This window comes from Jaculus jaculus, chromosome 6 (assembly GCF_020740685.1).
Source record: "Jaculus jaculus isolate mJacJac1 chromosome 6, mJacJac1.mat.Y.cur, whole genome shotgun sequence".
In the NCBI taxonomy this organism is placed as follows: Eukaryota; Metazoa; Chordata; class Mammalia; order Rodentia; family Dipodidae; genus Jaculus; species Jaculus jaculus.
Window position 1 is genome coordinate 22,602,387 of NC_059107.1, and position 22,175 is coordinate 22,624,561.

A 22,175-nucleotide genomic window follows, 5' to 3' on the forward strand; every position below is an offset into this window, starting at 1 on the left:
TAAATTGATTAAAAAAATAATAAACAACATCTGTAACTTCCGGTACACATTCAGTTTCCTCTGAGAACTGGAAAGTGACATTGAACACTAACTAGAATGACCTGAGCCACCTTGGACATTTTGTAGGGGGAACCTCTGATTCTGAAAAGGAGAATTTAGAAAGCAAAGTTGTGCATTTTTACAACAAAAGCAAGGAAGAGAAACATTGACTTGTGAGATGTCTGCCCTACCTTGATTTCATCCTCTGGTTTGGACAGACCTCACAGACCCATATGCTCAGCTGTAGAAGATGCTTTGCAGAAGCATTTGTCTCCTTGGGAGGCTTTGAGACTTGTTTTATTGGCAACTATGAAATCACTGCTGGGCTTGTCATGTGGTTATGCTGCCCATAGATTGCTTGAGTGGTTTGTTTTTACTGGATTAAATCTCCCTTTGGACTCCAGTTTGGATTTAAGGAATTCATGCACCACTTGTCTTGACTTTCTTATAAAAATCTTCCCATTCTTTCACCTGGAGGCCTGCTGTAATTTAGAGATTTTTAAGGGGAAATGGTAAGCAAGTGGACAGAGGCCTGGTCAAGTATGTAGGATACAAAAGTATATCTCGAACATTCACCAGCAACTCTGGTCAGCTGTTTCCTGCCCATGTGGCAGGTGGTCTGGCATTTTTCTTGGCACATGTAGAAATCAGCATCCAAAAGAAGCTCAAAATAATCTACAGGATTTCACCTAAAGACATATGGCAACCATTATGCTAGGCTTGTAAGAAGTTTTTTTTTTTTTCTTCTATTCTTCCCCCAAACAACCACAGTTACAGATTCCCTTCATGCCAGGAACATTTATAAGTGCCCAAAAGAGTGCAGTCCTCCGAGACACACTATTTCAGCATTATCACTTCAAACACAGGATACAAAAGTATAAAATAAATCACCCTACTTTACAGAGGAGTAAAGTTACACTCCAACTTTTTGAAGATTTTTTTTTATTTCTTCAGTGGTCCAAAAGATTAAAAACCACACGTGCTTAAAAGGTCAAGGACAGTGCTGCCATGCCTAGGAAATGATTTTCAGAAGAGATTTGGGTTGCCTGTACCATTGCACACTGGGAGTGGGACTCTCATAGGTTATTAGAATTTTTTAATCTATTTGTCAATTTGTCAAATGACGATAATATAAGAGGCACTCAGGAACTGTTCTCCCCCCGCCAAAAAAAAAATAGAGCATTGGTTCCTCACGTGGGTGAACAAAGTAACTGAAACCAGAATAGAAGCCCTGCATCTTGGCCTTCAATCATATCTACCGTTTGTGCTTCGGAATGGTCACCGGCTTTACTCTAGACATAGGCATGATAACTCTCAAGGAGTTCCTCTCTGGAAATGAGTGATGTACAGCTATTCCACACTTTCCTGGCTGAGGGTACACAGATAAGAGCCACTGAGACTTCTATTTCTCAGCTTTCATAATGTCCTATTCCAGACAGTGCCCCCACCCCATAGTACTCAAACACAACCAGGCAGTATCCTAAACCCAGAATCACCTTGAATTCCAGGGACAGCACAGCCTCACAGGACAGACACCCCCAAGCAAGGGCTGTGATCTATGAGGGTGAGACTGCATCCTGGAACAGGCTGTTCCCTTTAGAAAACAAGGGCCTCTGTGGACTATCTTATACCAACAACTCTCTACCACACTCCACTCTGAGGAGGACTAGTGATCTATGAGTGCCTATGTCTCTCTTCCAATTTTCCTGCTATTCATTCCTGAAGCTCATACCAGTGACCTGAAGACATACTGGGACTCTCCGGATCATTTTCCAATATACCACATTTGTTACATCTCCTTTCTTTATCTTGACCCTTCCTTCCTTCCTTCCTTCTTTCCTCCCTCCATCCCTCCACCTCCCCTCGATCCCTCTCTCCCTCCCTCTCTTCCTTCCTTTCTTTTTTCACTTTTTTTTGAGGTAGGGTTTCACACTAGCCCAGGTTGACCTAGAATTCACCATGTAGTCTCAGGGTGGCCTCAAACTCACAGCGATCATCTGACCTCTATTTCCCAAGTGCTGGGATTAAAGGCATGCACCACCATACCTTGGCTACACATTTCTTTAATTAGCATTTTGGGGACAATTGGCCCAGCTTAGCCTGTGGGAGCTCCCATGATTGAGGTATTTGCCCGATAATTCCAGTAATAATATGGGCTTATTCAGAATTGCCATTAGGATTAAATAATATAACCTATCAAGCCATAAATTCTATTAGTAACCAGCTACCCATTACTGAAACACAATACCTGACATTTAAAAATGTATAAGAGGGCTGGAGAGATGGCTTAACGGTTAAGCGCTTGCCTGTGAAGCCTAAGGACCCCAGTTTGAGGCTTGATTTCCAAGGACCCATGTTAGCCAGAAGCACAAGGGGGCACACACATATGGAGTTCATTTGCAGTGGCTAGAAGCCCTGGCATACCCATTCATTCTCTCTCTCTCTCTCTCTCTTTCTCTGCCTCTTTCTCTTTCACTCTCTAATAAATAAATAATAATAAACACACAAAAAAATTAAAAAATGTATAAGAGGAAGCATTTGATTGTGGCCCATGGCCTCAGAAATTTCATTCTGTGATTGCTTAGCCAGCTGCCTGTGGGCCTGTGCTGAAGCAAAAGTCTCATGGCAGACATTGTGTCCTTGAGCAAAGCCGCTCCCCTGTTAGAGGGTGAATAGCCAGGAAGGAGAGGCAGGGACTGGTTTTCCAATATCCTTTTCAAGGACACAGTCACAGTGACCAAACTTTTTCTCACTAGGTCGCATCTCTTAAATATTGCACCAACTCCTATCAGAGACACGGACTCACAACCAAGCTTTAAACCAAAGTCCTTCAAAGGACATCTATCCAAATCGTAGTGAAATATTTAATGGTGTCACCTAATAGATTCACATCATTTGTTGCATATTTTATTTCTGCATATGCGGTAAAATTAACAACCCTGCTCATATGAAGAAATACAATGGTAATAATTATCAAAGCTTTTTCCAGAGGCTACTAGAGGAGGGATCAGTCTTCCCAGGTTTGAATGGGTAGGCCTTATCATCATTCCTTTATCTCTCCTTAAGGTATACGGAAGAGTAAATCATTTCTAAATGTCTTCCACTTGTTCCAACTTTCTGTATCTTTACCTGTAAAATACATTGGCTTTTTGAAAAGAAGTACTTTATTTTTATTTATTTCTTTGTATCTGAGAATGGTGGTGGGTGGTTTGGGTGGGGGGAAGCATATACAGAAAGAGAATTGGGGTTCCAGGGCCTCTAACCACTGCAAACAAATTCTAGATGCACGTGCCACCTTCTGCATCTGGCTTTATTCTGGGGAATCAAACCTGGGTCCTTTGGCTTTGTCTGTAAATGACTCTGATAGCTAAGTCACTTCTCCATCCCTGAAAAGAGGTACATTAGAAAGGCCTGGAAAATGATTCCAAAATGCCAAATGCAAAAACCATTCTGCGATGCTTCTAGCTTCATAATGTTTATTTTTACTTAGGGTCTTAGAATATGAGTTATTCTGATGTAAAGCTCCAGCAAGGTAGACAAAAGTCACCAACATACACATCATTCTTAGAAACCTCTTTCCTAAGTTTGCATTTATCCTGAGGCAGAAAAGAATGCCTATCTTTGAAAAAACAATGTTAGTGGTCTGGAGGGATGGCTTAGCAGTAAAGGTGTTTGCCTGCAAAGACAAAGGACCCAGGTTCGATCCCCCAGGACAGATGTTAGCCAGATACACAAGAGGGTGCACACATTTGGATTTTGTTTACAGTGGCTAGAGGCCCTGGCATGCCAATTCTCTCTCTCTCTCTCTCTCCCACTATCAAATAAATAAATAAATCGTGAAATATTTAAAAAATGTTAGTATATCCCTCCTAAGAAAGTCACTAATGTTGTGGACGTTGGCCCTTCCAATGTCTCACCACCTGGTTCTCCTTTGCCAGTGACCTTGGGACTTTAAGATATTTCCATAGTGATGCCTTGCTTTTTGTGGTTTAAACAATTCTCATTTCAGCAACGTGCTTGGCAGCGGCTTCCCTCTTGTTCCATGGCAGTTGTACAATGAAGGCTTTTAAGCCGCTCTTAACAGAATTACCCCCATGCTGCTTTCCTTCTTGATACGTCTTTGCCTTCATTTTCAGCACTTATAAAAGACTGAATTTTTTTTTTATTAGCATTCATCCAAACTGAACATAAGTTGTGATCAAATTCCTCACGGTGTTCATAAATGACAGATACAATTTTTATGGCATTGGGAGGAAAAAAAATGAATTAAATACACTGAGTCCAAACATGGGTCTAAATGTAACTATGTGTGCCAGGTTACATGTCCTTGCATTGTAGATGCACATGCCGCTGGTAAACAGCCTAGCAAAAGACTGGCAATCCACAAACCTAGAATGATTTATGTCAATGAATGTTTATAAGTGTGGTGTGTGCATGTGTGTGTGTACGCACATGTGTGTGCGTTAATGCCCTTGCTCAACAAGCTTTCAAAATATCATTGTGCAACTGACAAGACAGTCTACATATATCACTTCCAGATAGTGAGTATTATTAAAAAACCCAACCTGTAATTGACTTCTTTCACAATTATCTTCTATACAGAAGACAAGGAAACAAGTCTTGAAGTTCATCATAGAAATGTTAAGTGTGCGAGATAGATGGAATACTCACCATGTTACAGAAAGGGTTCCTGATGTTTGGTGTCAGCTGGTCATGCCAATCCTGCTGAACCAATGTCATTATGACTGTTTCCATTTGTCAAATGAAGACACTGATTCCCAGAGGCACTAGCAAAGCCTTATAGGTCATCTTGTTAGGATCGTGGAGTCCAAATGGAATTTGTTCCCAAGCCTGAGCCCTTTATCCCTGGATGCATGGATTCTCATTTGGTTAAGCCTCCTGGTTTGAGGTTCAAATAACCAACTGTGAAGAGTAAAATGGCACAGGCTTTAGAGTCATAGCAAAGCTTCTTAGTAACCTTCAGGTGCTCAAAGTTGGTCAGCTTATATGTTGAGAGTCACTTGAGAAATGTGAGAAGCAGGAGAAAAGGTTCACAAGGAAGAAAGTTGGAAAAAGAGAGGAAAGAAAAGAGAAGCCATAGGTAGCAGAAGCAGCTAGCAGGGGATTAGGGGAGTTTGCCAGGGGGAAACATGGAGAAGGAGGCTAGCCTCAAGGACAGAGGAAAATGGACAGCTCTTTAACAAGCCACCTATACCTCCATTGTCCCTCAGGGCTCTGAGATGCCGCATTAAAAGCACATCCATCACTGGTCGGATCTGTCATGGGAGCAGGTGCTGTGGCATTAATGAAAGGGGCCAGCCAGGTCTTGCTTTCTGCCTTAGCCTCTGAGCACATGAATCATCGTTTTCACCTAATCCCACTTTGTGATAATCACGATAGATGATGGGAGGGTTTAATTGGGAATGACATGAAGCCATTCATTTTACTGCAGTGGAAAACTAAACTATAATAGACTATATGAGTTATAACTCAAAACATGTAATACATAAAAACTGCAGTTTAATATGCCTTTCACAAGTGCATAGTCCAAACATAAAGGAAATGCCTCTAAGAAAATTATTTCCAATATTGTCTTTGTGCAGAGTCAGCCCAGACACCTACTTGAGTATAAATGACAAAAAGGGGGGATGAATGAAGAAGGACAAAAGGTAGGAAGGGAGGTGGGTGAGGAAAGAAGAGTGGGGCAAGTGTATAAATAAAAATAATTAGATGAACTGTGTATCCCTACTAACCGTGAAGCTTCTAAATGAGACAGGATAGCAAGCTGACTACAACTCATTGAAATCAATCAATAAGGCATATTGCTACAAAGCTATTTTATGGTTAGTTCAGAGAAAAGACTTCCGAACATACCCAACAGATGAACAGTTTCAAGTGGCTGATTAAGTGCATATGTTTTATTTTAAACTAGTCAAATTGAACCTCTCCTAATCTTCCATTCACTCCATATTTCCATAAATGATAAGTAATGGGGAGCTATCATTATGCCTCAGCTTTATAATATACCAAATACTTAACAGAGTGAGCTAAAATATACTTTTCTGGCCAAATCATGAATCTTTTGGTACTTTCAGTGAATGTTCCTTTGGGGACAGCAAAGCTGAGAAGGGTCAGTCTCATCTACTGTGTGGCTAAGCAGAGCCTACCAGGAATGGCCAGAGATGGTGCCATGGCTTTCATTTTCAGTACCTGTGAATTTAACATTGCATTCAGTTTTACTATATAACACTAGAATCTTTATCAGAATATCATTCTGTCAAAAGAATTTTCGATCACATTATAATTTTAAAGGTCAAAGGTTTGTGCTTCTTACAGCCCAATTTTTCTTTAATACATCAGAACCCTCTATCAAAACTGTGAGTGTACATTCTAGCTCTGTTATCAACTCCTACAAATATCCATTGCACAAGGTTTAAAACACCTTCTACATTCAGTCTTCCTAGAGTGCTTGCTAAGCTCCATCTCCACAAAGGTGCCCACTCTGAGGATGAGTAAGACATAGCTATGGCCAGCTCATTCTCCCTGCTACTGATGCAGGGATGCCATACTGTATAGTGATTCTTGGTGACAAGGCAGGGGAGAAAGATAGCACCCTCATCAAGGTCATTGCTATTTCAAGATTTCATTTCTTAATAGTTTTAAAAATCTTATCTGTGTTATATCTTTCTGAAAGTCTGACATGTGAGCATGCTTTACTTCAAATTTTAAAGAAATGCAGATGTTTTAAATAAAATCAGATGATACAAAAGGACATATTTTTGAATAAATTGTTTTGGTATAGGGGTTGTATTCCTTTAACCTGTAACCCACTGGGTCTCACACTGTGAAATAGATACAGATGATAGAATATGTGCCTCATACTACCAAGAAAATGTCAACTATTACCTAGAATCTGCATTAAAGGAATATGAAAGGCAGGCCATGGTTTTAAAAAAGAATTGTGTTCCAACAATTACCAAATTTATAACTCGGTTTCTTAAACTCTTATATTAACTACCTGGGATAATACAATTAAATACAACCACTTTTGATGCTTACTAAACTCATATACTAACTGCAAAGTGAATGATATGATCTGAAGAAAGCTATAGAATTTATTCTGTAGTGAGTTTTATTTCTGATTTGGCCATTTCCAAGTTGTGTGACCTTTACCAGGTGATTCCAATGCTTCAAATACTAGTTTTTCTCAAATAGAAAAAGAGGAATAAAATGCTTATTTCAGTGTTTTGGGTTGCACACTGAATGCACAGTACCAACCTGGGCATACTAGATATCTGTAGCAAATGGTGCATAATTTTTCATTAAATGTCAAACTACTTTAATAATATATGACATTCTAAACATTAACATATGATATTATAAACATTTATTAATTAGTGACAATATGTTTTTTTCAGAAGTTTTGAAGTCATGCTCTCTAAATATAGTTAGCCTGAAACAGTTGGCACAAAGGTATAAGTTCACCAGCAGTTATTAGTCCTCCTACATTCCCTCATGACCTCCAGCAGGTCCTAATAGTCTCCAAAACCCAATTTCTAGAAGATTAGATTATGTAGTCAAGTGGTCTCAGGGTCACTTTATTGTCCCCTGCCTAAGCCACAAGATACACACACAGAATGAATCTGTATAGTGAGAGGAAATCATTAACATCTATTTTAGGACAAATTTTAACAGTTCATAAAATGACATGCCTCTCCTCCTTACAAACCAGTAAGCCATGGGAATTGTTATTTAGTGAAAACATACTAAGGACCAGGCCTTCTCAGGAATGTTATTTATGAATTCATTTACCATGGTTTTTGTGAAAATGTCTTAAATTAGATGGCTTTAGGATGAAGTCTTAGTTCTGCCATTCATTAGCTAGATGACCTTGATAACTTTCTTTTACACAGTTTTTAAATGCTGATGACAGTCATTCTTTTTGGAGGTCTGCTGTGAGAGTTAAGTGGAACAAAGTGAAGGTTATTTAGTGCATTGTAAGCTTCTTGAAAAGTTCTCTTCTTTTGGCTCTTCCGAGAGATCCTCCAGACTTTTTGTAGCCTCACATATGTACCTTCTCTGTCTTCATGTATCCCTCAGTGTTATTTGATTACAAGGAGAGAGGGCCTGAAATTCTAATCTTGGCCGTCCTTTCTACCTTCCCTGTTGCTCAGGATGGCTTGATGCAATACCATGTCCTGACTCCTCATCTATTTCCCAATGAGATGTTTAGTTTGCATTCCATTAATGCTGCTGAAGAAGCTGAGATGGTTAAGGAAGTCAACATAGTCACATAGACAGTCGTCAAGATGGCATAAAACCAAGAACCATCTGACCCAGAAGCCCTAGCAGCTGCAAATGCAGTGGGAACAGCACACGAACCAAGTAAACCTAAAGTGCCAACTTCTGAGTTAATCCAAATAAAGAAAGAAACATCCCGGTGTTTACTTTAGTTTATGTATCTGGAGAAAATATATAGATTTTTTTTCCCATATGATAGTATATCTTACCCTTTAATGAAATATTTAAAAACAGTTTTTGAAGGTTAAGAGTTCCATCTGAAACTTCAAGTCTTTTTCTCCAGGAAAATTAATGAAATTATTAATTGTTATAGCTCATTTATAAGAAGCTAGATGAGAACATTATGAAAAATTAGAGAAATTATTATCAGATGGAATAATTAAAGATCAATTGTGAAATAATCATATAATTCTAGCTATACGCTATATTGCTCTTCATTAATCAAAGATAATCTGGAATTGCAATACTTAATTAAATGCAAGAAAGTGTTTGTGTATTCTGGCTCTGAAAGGAGATAATTGGAGAATGCAGACGCTGAACAGTTGTCAGCTTGCTGATTTTTCAAGAGTCTAGAAATGTAGATTCTACAGTGTGGGGTGGTAGGGAAGAGAGGCTTGTCATTTTATGGACTGTTGAAATTTATCCTAAAATAGATGTTAATGATTTCCAAGGAATAATAATTTTCCCTCTTATTAAATTTTATTTCTTTTTTAATTCTGAAAAAAAGGAGGGTTTTAATTTATCAGCAAGAAGGCAGTCATTCATGTGATTCAAGCAGATGCATTTGATCTCAAAGGCCCATGAACAAATTTCATCTGACTTTGCTTTCTGCATTTCCTAAAGTAGCAGTCTCACTGGTTGATGTCCTCCATGACCATCAAAAAAGAAAGTGATTCCATTCCTTTTCCCATTCTTAAATTAAGTGCACCCAGATTTAATGTTCATATTGACTTGTATTCTTTGTAGGAATTACTTTGAAATCACACATTGATTTCAAATGCTGTTTGTTTAATAAAACCTTGAAGGTAAAATTAAAATGTGTGTGCACTAAAATGTGCCATATGTATTCTATTACAGATAACATATCTTTAAGTTTTAACAAACATGTTCTTCCTTATGATCACTATAACAATTGAAGTATGAAAAATTCCTATCATCCCAAAGAAGTACTTTGTACCTAATTACATGCCATCTCTAGTAGCAACTTACCAGAAGCTTATCTGACAGCATAGATTTCTTTTCAGGGTTTCTTCTCAATAAAAGCATCCAGTACATAGTTTGCTAGATATAGCTTCTTAGGCTCAGAATGGTCCCTTTGAGATTCACTCTTCTCAGCTCTTTCCTTTAAAACAAATTTTCAAAAGTATCACATTGACAAAGTGTTATAGTTAGAATATAAATGGTTCAATATAAATACATAGATATACATATATATTGTAATATATATGTATATATTATATATATATACACACACACATACACACATATAATATAAAAATAAAAAAGCTTGTATGTTAGAACATTTGCTTCTCCAGCTGGTGGTGCTGTTTGCGAAAGCTAGGGAAATTTTAGGAAGTGGAGGCTTTGCTAGAGAAAGTGGGTCATTGCAAGTGGAAATTAAGGTTTTTGTGACATGGCTCCACTTACTCTTGGCTCCCTCCTCCTGACTTTAGATACATTGTTAACAGGCAGCTGCCCAATCTTGCTTTCATGCCTCCCTGGCCATGAAGAAATGTATCCTCTGAAATTTCAAGCTGAGATAAACCTTACCTTGAGGGTTAGGGAAATAGCTTAATGGTTAAAGGTGCTTACTCACAAAGACTTGTGACCTAGGTTCAGTTTTCCAGCACCCACATAAATCCAGATGCACAAAGGAAAATAAGTCCTTCCTTTAGCTGCTTATTGTCAAGTATTTGGTCACAGCGGTTAGTAAAGTAATTAATATAATGAATATGCCACACTTTTGCCTATTGCTTATTGGTTTATTTCCAATTTTATTATTAATATAATTTCTATGAACCCTGTGTAAAAGGCTTTTTGTTCCTTTTGTAATTCACATTTCATATTTCTACATTTGTGCACTCTATCAACTAAACACAAAACTTAAAAAAATATCCCCCACAGATTGATTTTTTTTGCTCTAAGTAGAAATTTAGACAAATATAGGAGTGTCATATTTCAAGCAGAAAATATTTTCATGTAAGCTGTTACTATTACTTCTTCATGTTATGCTTTAGAAGGCCTATGAAAGATGCTATTACTTCTCTTAGCTTAACATTTGGATCTTTACATGGGTTAAGTGATTTGGTTAAGACCATATAGGTAATAAGTGCAAAAGCCAAGATTATAATTGGCTTTACAGTTCTCAAATAGAGTACTGTTTTGTTTTCTACATGAAAATAGAGTCCCTTCATTTAATAAATGTTTATTAAATTTGTGCTGTATACTCAATGCTTCACAAAGATGTATATAATCATATGAGAGTCCAAAATCTCCTGTTTTTTTAAGAAGTTAATGATTTAACTGAGATGATCATACATATAAAATACATGAGAAATCGAGTGCTACTGTAAGACAGGAAAGCAAGGATGATAGATGTATGTGTTCTATGCTGTTTTGAACACTTGTGTGTATTGGCCAGTATTTAGTAGAGGAAACTAGGGCTGGAGAGATTGCTTAGCAGTTAAGGCACTTGCCTGCACAACCAAAGGATACAGGTTTAATTCCCCAGGACTCATGTAAGACAGATACACAATAGAGAGGGGACCAGAGTTATTTGGAAGAGGTTCATTAAGTAACTAACTCTTGAGAATGAGGCGATGGCTCAGTCAGTAAAGTGCTCACAGTGCTGGAACCCCAGCACAAAGGAAAATGCCAGATGTGGTGGTGTGTGTCTACAATCTCAGTGCTTTGGAATCAGAGACAACGCAGATTCTCAAGGCAAGCTGATTATTTACACTAGCTGAACCAACAGGATCTGGGTTCAGTGAGGAACCGTGTGTTGTAGTCAGCTCCTTGTATCTGAGACAAACATCCAATAAGACACAGTTTATGGGAGGAAAGGAGTTTATTTCAGGCTTACCCTATCCAGAGGAAATTCCATCAATGGAAGAAGCTGGCTCCCTTTCACAGATCCAAACGGTAGTCATCACCAGCAGCCAGCCTCATAAGTAAGCACAAACTGTCATCACTAAGAACAGCAACAACAACAAATGGCCTCCCCACACCTTTGAACTGGAATCCAATACTACCCCCAAACACACCTTGGGGCTGTACTCCACTATCCGCCTTTGGTACACCTTCTCCAGTTGGGGCCTCTAGAGACCCAAGTCACAAACTTAACTTTAATTAAGCATGGGGCCATAGATTCAAGGTATTATATTCAAGCTCCCACACCCTGTCTCAACAAACAAATTACAGAGTTATAAAGGGGATTACCTGACATCTGTCTGTGGCCTTCACATGCATGCACATACACCTCCACACATACATGCATCCTCACACATATGCAATGCATACCACACACAAACATATGCCCCAAACAAAGTGACTTGTAATTTACATTAAGAAAAACACAAACATTGTGGGCGAAAAAGAGGCACATGGAAGTGTCTATGCCATACTCTCATGAAGAATCTAGAATCAGAATTACTAAGGGGATTTACTGTCAAGCTGAGTGTAGCAGGTGGGGCTTAATGAATGCCAACCTTAATTGTGCTGCTTTGGTTGGCTTGGTGGATAACAGGGAGATAGAGAGGTTCTTAACGAATGGGTAATAATGACTTAATGACATGGTACAGGTAGCATTTTAGAAAAAAAAGCTATTAGACTTGCAGAATAGAGTATATAAGGGAGAAGCTACCACATGTACTGTGACCTAGGGACAAAGACCAAAGACAAACCCAACCATGTTTACATAACTTAGAGACATTCAAATAGAATTCATCTAGAAACTGAATATCTCTGTGCTAACAGAATGAGGTTCCACAGTCATAAAAATGGCTGTAAAGTCATGATGCTTTGTAGGACTTAATTTTGGCCTGGAGCTTAATTCCTTTTTGCTACAATTCACTGCCTGTCAACTTACCAAAGGATGCACTGACTTGCTTACTGCAGCCTCTCCCTTTGGAGTAGAGTTTAAAATAGCACCCATCAGTCTTAATCTCCACTATTTTCCAAAATGTTTCCCAAATTAATAAGTGCAGGATTGGAAGCAGTGACCCTGGAGGGGAATATGACAAAAATAGCTTACCCATAATTAGAAATGAAATCTCCTTTCATTGAGCAATAGGAAACTGGCGGAACTCAGCAGCTCTTCAGTCTGCAGTTACGGAGGGGTTCTTAAAGCAATGGACCCCTACATCCTCTACCCTTTGCCCAGTGGTCCAATGGTTGCTTTTTAACTTTGTTGTCTGTTTGTAAGAAGACAGCTTCACACTTGTCTGACATACAGTGGACGTACATGTAGGTTGGATTCCAGTAATTCAGTGAGACATATCCATAAGCAGACCTCCATTAAGCATGGATTTGGATCATAGCAACTTGAAGATGCCATCTCCCATTTCAAACATGCAATCTACAATCAAAAGGCAAGAACACAGGATAAAGGTATAATCCTATTGATTTGGAAGCCAAAGAAGATCTTCAGTAGAACTTAATAACCATGAACCTAAACTCCTGTAGCCTTTCTGTGAGATGGGTTTTCATGATTTTCAGTGCTGTAGTTGAGGTTACGTATTATGACATGCAAAATTGCACAGACTTTGGGGAAAAGCTGAACTTCAAACCCCACTCTGTGTGCTCTATACATACCTCATTTGGTTTTGTGAATGTGGCCCCTTGCTCTGCCTCCATCTGTTAGAGTATAAGGGGTACTTGTGATATAATAAATAAAATAACCTACTAAGAGAACCAGGCAACATAATGAGCCCACAGTAAGCACTCAAATATTAATGATTCTTTTGTGTTGTTTTTCAGCTACTGTTATTGTTGTTATCCTGTTGTGGTTGTTACTGTTGCTACTATTGTTTCTGTTTTAGCTCAATCGTGTAGTAATCCTCCTTGGAGTACTTTCAGTAGTTAGGAGGAAAAAGAAATATAAACACCCCCAAAGCAGACAGGAAGGTGATCTATGTACACGTACAAGCAACACCTGTGGAAATACCAAAAGAAAAATTAATTCTGCAAACGTAGGCAAAGAGCAGTGAATGGGCACCATGCACTTAGGCTAAGCTTTGAAAGCATGATGGATTTTCTAGTTCGCTCCTCAGTGAAGGACTCCACTTGTTCAAGGGGAAAATACAACCTATGTTTCGGGAAGTGTATTCTAACAACTGTGTGGAAAGAGGACAGAGAAAAGGTGGGAGACACAGAAAGAGAAAACTAACTGAAAGTACATGTGTTTTTATCATTTCTGTGTATACGAGAGCAAGAGGCAAAAGCAAGAGGGAAATAAGAATGAGAAAGGAGGTGGTAGCATTGTAGGAAAGGTTTGGAGAACTGTAAATATCATTTATATATGTTCCACATGCAGTCTATTAACAAGTCCCAGGACTGAATACCCCTTGGACCAGAACCTCTTTTTTCCCATTTCATGAAGTTGAAACCTGTCCAGCGGTTTTCCCAACAAAGCACTGCAAGCTTCTTGACATTTGTTCATCACATAGTGGACGGGTTGTAAATGTCCCCTAGAATGCATCATCCCCAGCTTGTGGTGCTTCTAGACAAGGCTGTGAAGACTTTGCCAGGTGTTTCATTTCTGAGGGAATGGTGTCATTGTGAGGGGCTTTGAGATTTTGTAGTCCAGCCCTGCTTGCCAGTTCACAATCTCAGCTTCCTCCCCACTAATGTGAAGATGTGGCACTGGATCTCTGCTCCAAGCTTTCCCAATAACGATGAAAACTTTTTCTTAAAATATAACACAAAAACAAATTGTTTCCTTCCACAAGGTGCTTCTGGTTGGGAGTTTTGTCCCGGCAGTGAGGCAGTAACTTACACAATGACCAACTTATTTTTGCACCAGTGCTATGGGTTCTCTTTCCTGTTCTGCCTGGAGATTTATTGCTTGCACGCAAAAGACAAGGTCCTGTCCTCCTTTTCAAACAAGGCTGATTTCCCTGTGGTCATTGCATTTATATCGCCTCTATGAACTTCCATCCTATATATCCATAGAGATGTTATAAGAGCCAACTTGAGAATAATACACATCATAGCCATATTTTTCCTCTCCAAACCTGAACTGTTCTGAGTCTCTGTAGCCATACAGTGCCATATCTGCCTTGGTACTGATTGGGGATATTGAGTTAAGGGTATGGCTTGGGATAGAATTTGTATCTGGAATGCAAGAGGCTCTAGATTCTATCCCCAGCACCCTGGTCCTCCCAATAAAAAAATCTTAAATGAGAATTTTTCCTTAATGTGTTTCATTCTTCTAGCCTCCATATTAAATGTATCACTCAGGACTATTTTACTTCCGGGTTCTTGAACCACTGGAGACCATTCCTCAAACAACATGAAAGGCAAGAATCAATACCCAAAGCTGTCCTCTGACCTCCCTACTTGCACGATGGCATAGGCATGCCCACGTTCACACCTGAACATGTACACAATCATCTGTGCAAATATCCACACACACATTCACACACCAAAGATTACCTCTAATTCCTTTCTTTATCTGTGCCTAAGGGTTTTTAAGGATGCAGACTGATCCAGGCATCCCCCTCTTCCTCACAGGGACATACAGTGTGTGACCAGGTCATATCTATTTCTCTGTTCTTCTTTCCCCATTTTCCTCATAGCTCAATGTGCTGTTGCCTCATTTTCTTTTTCTGTTATGCTAACTCTGCAAAGACAGAGGGAGAATTGGATATGGTTCCACTACATTTTCAGTCATCAGTATTCAAGAAGCTGATGGTTTTCTACTCCTACAACCTCACTGTATTGCCTATGTATGCACCTTGCACCAGGATGTTTTTGCAGACTTCTTTTAATTTGTAAAGAGAAGGAACAGGAGGCCCAAAGGTGATTACAGTCAGAGCAGTTCATCATTAAAAAGGTCTGAGACTTGTGGCAAGTTGATGACTGTCAGATACAGGTCAAATGGATTTTGCACTATTCAGGCTCAGGGTGAATTACAAAAATTAAATAGCACTCTAATTAACCAGAGTAGTTAGCACATAATTCAGATCTCTGGAGCTCCTGCTGGTTGAAGAAATTTTTTTTTTTAAAAAAATGTGTTGTATAATGTATAAGCAACCAGGAAAAAAAATCCATAAAAACCTATTCTTCTGTATGCAGTTTTCAAGGGCAAGAAAACATCGCATTTTTTTTTTTTTGCAAAAACAGAAATATTCTTATAAGTCTTGACAAGAGAAGAAAGGTGAACTCTGATTTTCAAAGAGAATAAAGGATTAACCTAGAGGAGGATGAAAGGTGTGTTTCATTTGGTAGTTAAGTGCTGCACATACCCTGAGCTGTCCTTTTAGAACAATGCTACGTGAATGAAAAGGATAGAAGGTGAGGTGAGAACATGATCACATGCAGGTTCTTAAGAACTCTGCCTCATGGTTGCTTTATGAAAATATGGTGTGAGAGTTTCACTGTTTGGCCCAGACAGTCATCCTTTTTATTAGTATTATCATTATACTTTACACTTGAGCCCCTCGTGGGCAGATTCCTGCTAGAGGGGGGCATGTCACTGAGGATGGACCTGAGTCCAGCCCTAAGGTGTGCTTGAAGACAGATATGAATTCCAGCCCAAATATGGAGAGAGCAGTTTGAGCCCTGGCCATTTATGCTTGCCTGTGGTGCTGGTTGTTTGGTTGTTTCTCTCTGCTTGGATCTATGAGAGGGATCCAGCTTCTTCTGCCACTGATGGAACTTCCACTGGATTTGTAAGCTTGAAATAAACCCATTCCTCCTATTAACTGTGTCTATTTGGATGTTCATCCCAGCAGCATGGAACTGACTGTAACACATGGAGTAGCATTTTTCACCACATTCAAGTTATGACAATAGTTTGCAATTAAAAAAAAAGAAAAACCTAATATGGGTTGAGGACATAACCCAATGTAAATTGCTTGCCCAGCATGTTTAAGGCCTTGGGTTAGACCCTGAACACTAAAAAATAAATCACAGCAAAAATTTTACTTTAATATCTGATTTATATAGTCAAACATGGAAGTAAATGTCTAAAAATAGGATATGAAAGAATACTGTACAAATATTAGAGACTGTAAGATATTATGACTGATAGGGACAGTTTTCAATTTAAAACTTTCTACATGGGGGGAAATAAACATAAAATGATGTATGATTTTAAAAATTATAAAATGAAATACCACTATGAAATGATGGCAAAAACTTGAGACATAAGCTAGACATGATAATATATGACTTTAATCTTAGCACTTGGGGATAGAGAAAGGAGAATCAGGAGTTCAACATCAGCCTAGGCTCTATAGCAAGTTCAAGGCCAGCCTAAGCTATATGAGACCCTTCCTCAAAAAGAAAGAACGAAAGAAAGAAAGAAACAAAGAAAGAAAGAAAGAAAATGAAGAAGAAAAGAGAGAAAAGATACATGGAGCAAGTTAATGGCTATATAAAAATTAGAGGAGGGCTAGAGAAATAGCTTAGTGGTTGTTACATTTTCCTGCGAAGCCTAAGGACTCCAGTTTAATTCCCCAGGACCCACGTAAGCCAGATTCATAAGGGGGTGTATGTGTCTGAAGTTTGTTTGCAGTGGCTGGAGGCCTTAGCACACCCATTCTCTTTGCCTCTTCCCCTCTCTCTCAAATAAATAAATAAAATGAAATATTTAAAAAAATAGAGGAAATATAAACATGGAAAAAATACCACTGATTTTGGATCTTCAGATATATTAAAAGGCTGATTGATGTATTTTAATTTAAAGTTAAATCTATACCTTTCATATAATCATTTTATTTTTAATTGTATTATAAGCATAATAATGGTAATGGTAATAACTAATATCTCACTGAACTGTCACTGATCAGGCACTATACTAAACACATACTATTATACCAATCAATTTCACAGCTTTAAAGAAGTACAAATCATTATGTGTACTTTATAGAGGAAGAATACTGTGGTATACAAACATAATAAACTAAACCATGAACTCACAGAGTGAGAAAGTGAATCACGAATCTTTGATTTGCTCACTTAATTATTATGTTTTAAAACAAGACCCCATAGGGCTAGTGAGATGCCAAAGCAGTTAAGGCACTTACCGTCCAAGCCTAATGATCTAGGTTAGATTTCCTAGAATCCACATAAAGCCAGATTCACAAAGTGGTACATGTTTCTGGAGTTCATTTGCTGTAGCTGGAGGCCCTGGTATGTCCATTCTCTTTCTCTCTCCTTTCTCTGTTTCTCTCTGCTTGCAAATAAATAAATAATTAAAAAAATACCTCACTAACTTAAAGTATATCTTTCCAATGGAAATGAAATAAAAGCTGATAAATGTAAACTTTGTTCCTATGAATCCCGCTTGTAAGTGACTATTGGAGGTCACCTCTAATGCATTGCTTGCAAATTTATATAAGTAAACTGGGGAGAAGTTACTGGGTGTCATTATCTCTATCCACATCAGAATTGATGCATCTATCCAAGTCATTGTCCTCAAATGGACAAAAGGTTTAAGTCTTGCCCTCTTTTATTTCAAGGTTGTCCTACAGTCATCTGGCCACCGGGACAATCTAGATTTACTCCTTCTATAACATGAAAGAGTGATTCATGGACCTTGCAAAACGACATACTTCATGCTGTGTTTTTCTTTATGGTCTCTATAAGTGAAGGCATTTTATGATCAATTAAAAAATGTCTGAAGTTTAAAATATTAAGGAAAGCTACAGGAAAGTATTTTATCCTTCAAAACCTTGTATGTGTTGAGTCATTTGTCAGATAAAACATGTATTATTTTCATGAAAATCCCATCTGAAAAGAAAGCATTTTTATAAGGAAGAATATATGTGTTGTTTTGTACCTTTTAAGAATAACTCAAGGACTGGGAATATGATTAAGTACTTAAAGCACAGTCTTGTTGGGCAAGCAGAGGAAGGGACACAAGAAGAAACATTTAAATAATAAAAAAGTATATGAGAAATAAACACATATATCATGATAGGTAAATGTGGCCATTCAATATCAGATGGCCAAAAGAGCCTTATTTCCTGGAATATGTGATATTTTATCAGATATATTTCTTTTAGGAAAGAAGAGAGATGCAATGGCCCATCAGGAGAGCATTTTAGGAAAAGAAACTATGAACAAAGGTCATAAAGCAAATAAATAAATAAAAGATACATTTGAGAAGCAGAAAGCAAACTTGTGTCCCTAGAACATAGAAAATGTGAGATGAAATTTTGAGATGATATCAGAGGTATGGTCTTAATTCAAACTTGAGAGTTAATTTCACAGTGCTACATTTAAAGGACAGCTCAAACCATCACTTTTAGAAACCACTTATTAAGTTACAATTTATGGGCGGGAGAGATGGCTCAGAGGTTAAGGCATTTTCCTGCAAAGCATTAAGGACCCTGGTTCGATTTCCTAGTATACACGTAAAGCCAGAAGCACGAATTGCTGCATGCATCTGGAGTGAGTTTGCAATAGTTGGAGGCTCTTTAGCACCTATTCTCCATGTCTCTCTTCTCTCTACCTCCTTCTGTTTGAAAGTAAATTTTTAAAAATAATTTAAAAGATGCAACTTGTTTATTTACTTTTTAAAGGACATTTTTATGTTTGTATTACTTATTCATTTGTGTGTATTCCATGATGTTTGTATGGAGATAGAGGATATGTTGGAGGTGTCTGTACTTGGGCTCTATCTTCTCTGAGACAAGGTCTCTTTAAAAAAAAAAAAAAGGAAGGAAAGAAAAGAAAAAAAGATAGAAGGAAGGATGGAAAAAAAAAAAAAAAAGGACACCTCCAGCCTACAAACAAATAGTTGGCATAGCTTGTCCTTGAGCTTTGGGATCTCCTGGGCCCCTCTCACTGTCATGGAAGCTTTGGGATTACAGATGTATGTGCCATTACCTCTAGCTTTACATGAGAGTTGCTATGACAGTTTGAATGTAAAAGTCCCAATTGCTTCATGTGTTTGTAATTAAGTCTCCTACTTAGTGCCCAGCTGGTTGTGTTGTTTGGGAGGTTTGTGGAGCCAGAGGAGGTGTGTTGCTTGTGGTGGGTCTCTGGGTGTTATCATTCAGCTGTCCTTGACACACTCGGCTCATTTCTTTCCTGCTGATAGAGAGATGTAGCATGGTCTGCTCCTGCTATACTTTCCCCACGATAATGAAACTTCTCCTTCAAACTATAAGCCAAAAACAAGCCCTGTCCTTCTTCAGACTTGTTCCTATTGGGCATTTTACCCCAATAATAAAAAGGTAACTACTACAACTGGTGAATTGAACCCAGACTGGGAGGCTTTGCAAGCATGTGCCTTTATCCACTGAGCCATCTGACCAGCTCCTAAGATATTTACATATTTGCCTCATTCATGTGTCCTTTACATTTAAATTAATTCCTTATGCCAGGCACTGTTTTAAATAGTTGTGATATATTGGAGTGAAGAAATTTCTTTGCCTGATATTCTATGCTAAAGAAGAGAGGGGACATTATATTAAAGTAAACATAGGTTTTTCCAGTATCCATCTTTGATGGTCTTCAAACCACTGAGAATGATAAGAGACAGTAGGTGCTCAACTAAATTGACAAGATTTCCATGTGAGTCTGATCTACTTGGTGCACAGTATTCCAGTGTGAATATCTCTTCTCACTGGAAGAGGTCCTTTTTAAACATAAATATATTGAGAATATTTTTCCTAGTAAGGTCTTCTATTTTCCCAGGGCTCTATAGTATTATTCATTATTTAAACTTCATTCTGTGTCAGGCCATGTCTTTATGGCATATATCTATTTACACTGCTATTTGAACTCAGGTAAACTTGCCCGTTTTTTAATTTTTTTTTTAAATTTTTTATTTATTTATTTGAGAGTGACAGACACAGAGAGAAAGACAGATAGAGGGAGAGAGAGAGAATGGGCGCACCAGGGCTTCCAGCCTCTGCAAAAGGACTCCAGACGCGTGCGCCCCCTTGTGCATCTGGCTAACGTGGGACCTGGGGAACCGAGCCTCGAACCGGGGTCCTTAGGCTTCACAGGCAAGCGCTTAACCTCTAAGCCATCTCTCCAGCCCAACTTGCCCGTTTTTGTAAACAACTTATTTTCATAGTCGCCTATATATGCTCAGTTTTGTTTTGGCACATTGTAGATAAAATCATGAAATAGAACAAAATTTCCTATTTATACTTAAGTACAAAAACATTGAATTTTGTTATTATAGAGAGGGCAAGTTTAAGAGATCCTGTACCTTGTTTTGTTCAGGTGTTTTCTCTTGATTCTGTGTGCTCTAGGTTGAGTGAAATACAGCCAGCCCCTCAAATAAATGTTCAGTACCCATTAAACATAAGAATGTCTTCTTTTTATTTCTCTTAGTGTGGAGTTTAGCTAGAATTTAACTACATCCAACAACTTTTGATTGACCTCCCTAGTAAACTGGTTTGGTTTCATCTTTTGTATTTTTTTTTCTCAATTTCATTAAACATTTTCCATGATTATAAAAAATATCCTATGGTAATACCCTCCCTTCCCCCTTTTCTCCTTTGAAATTCCATTTGTTTGTTTTTGAGGTAGGGTCACACTCTAGCCCAGGTTGACCTGGAATTCATGATGTAGTCCTAGGGTGGCCTTGGACTCACAGTGATCCTCATCCCTCTGCCTCTCGAGTACTGGGATTAAAGGTGTGAGCCACAATACCCAGCACTCTTTTTTTTTTTTTTTTAATTACCAGCAGAATCATATACCACTATAATATCTACTCATTCTCATTCTTATTTTTATTTTTAATTTTTTTTTATTAATTAGTTTTGTATTCAGCAAATACAGTCAGTTTGGTACCATTATTAGGCTCATCTGTGACTTACCCCCACCCCTTGGCCCCACCTTGTTGAGGTATATGGGTCATGCATTGGGGAGTTAGCCCTCAGTTACCAGTAGGATAAATGTCTCTGCATATCATGACCCAACACATGGCTCTGACATTCTTTCTGCCTCCTCTTCCACAAAATTTCCCTCAGCCATGTTGGGTTCATTTTTGGTCTGCTTCAGTGATGAGGTGTTGGGGGCCTCTGGGTCTCTGGCTGTCTGATTTGGTAGGAGTTGATTTTTCTCAGTGTTGATCTCCTTCTCCACACCCTTGGGCTGGTATCCGGTTCACCAGGAAAACAGCACCCATGCTTGTTAAGCCAATTTTTCTTAGTTTCAGCCGGGGCCCTTTTGAGGTATGATGGGGTGGCTCTCCCCTTAGGTTCTACATCTATCTGAAAAAGAGAAGCAGATTCTCCAATGGAGAGTAAGTTAGCACCAGGACAAATGAGATTACCCTTACTTTTTAATAGAGAACTTAATAGGTTTAGGCCCTCTTGTAGCCCACGATTGATGGTAGCTTGATAATGGAGAGTGGGCTTATGTTTGGATATGGTTCTGACTTATTTCCCAGCTCTAGCTATGGGTCCTATACCACTGAGGGGATCAATTAGCCAAATCAAGAGCAGTTGGTTTCCGACCATGGCTGTGTGCCACTATTACACTTGTGTGAGCATCACAATAGGTTATTTGCTGCTAAGCAGGTTAGATGCTTGAATAGATATTGGTCATTTTTTCCCAGTTACCCATGTAGCACCTTCTGGCACTAGAAGCGCTGACTGGGGACTGACTCTCTTCCAGCTTCCAGCCATGCCAATCCATTTTAT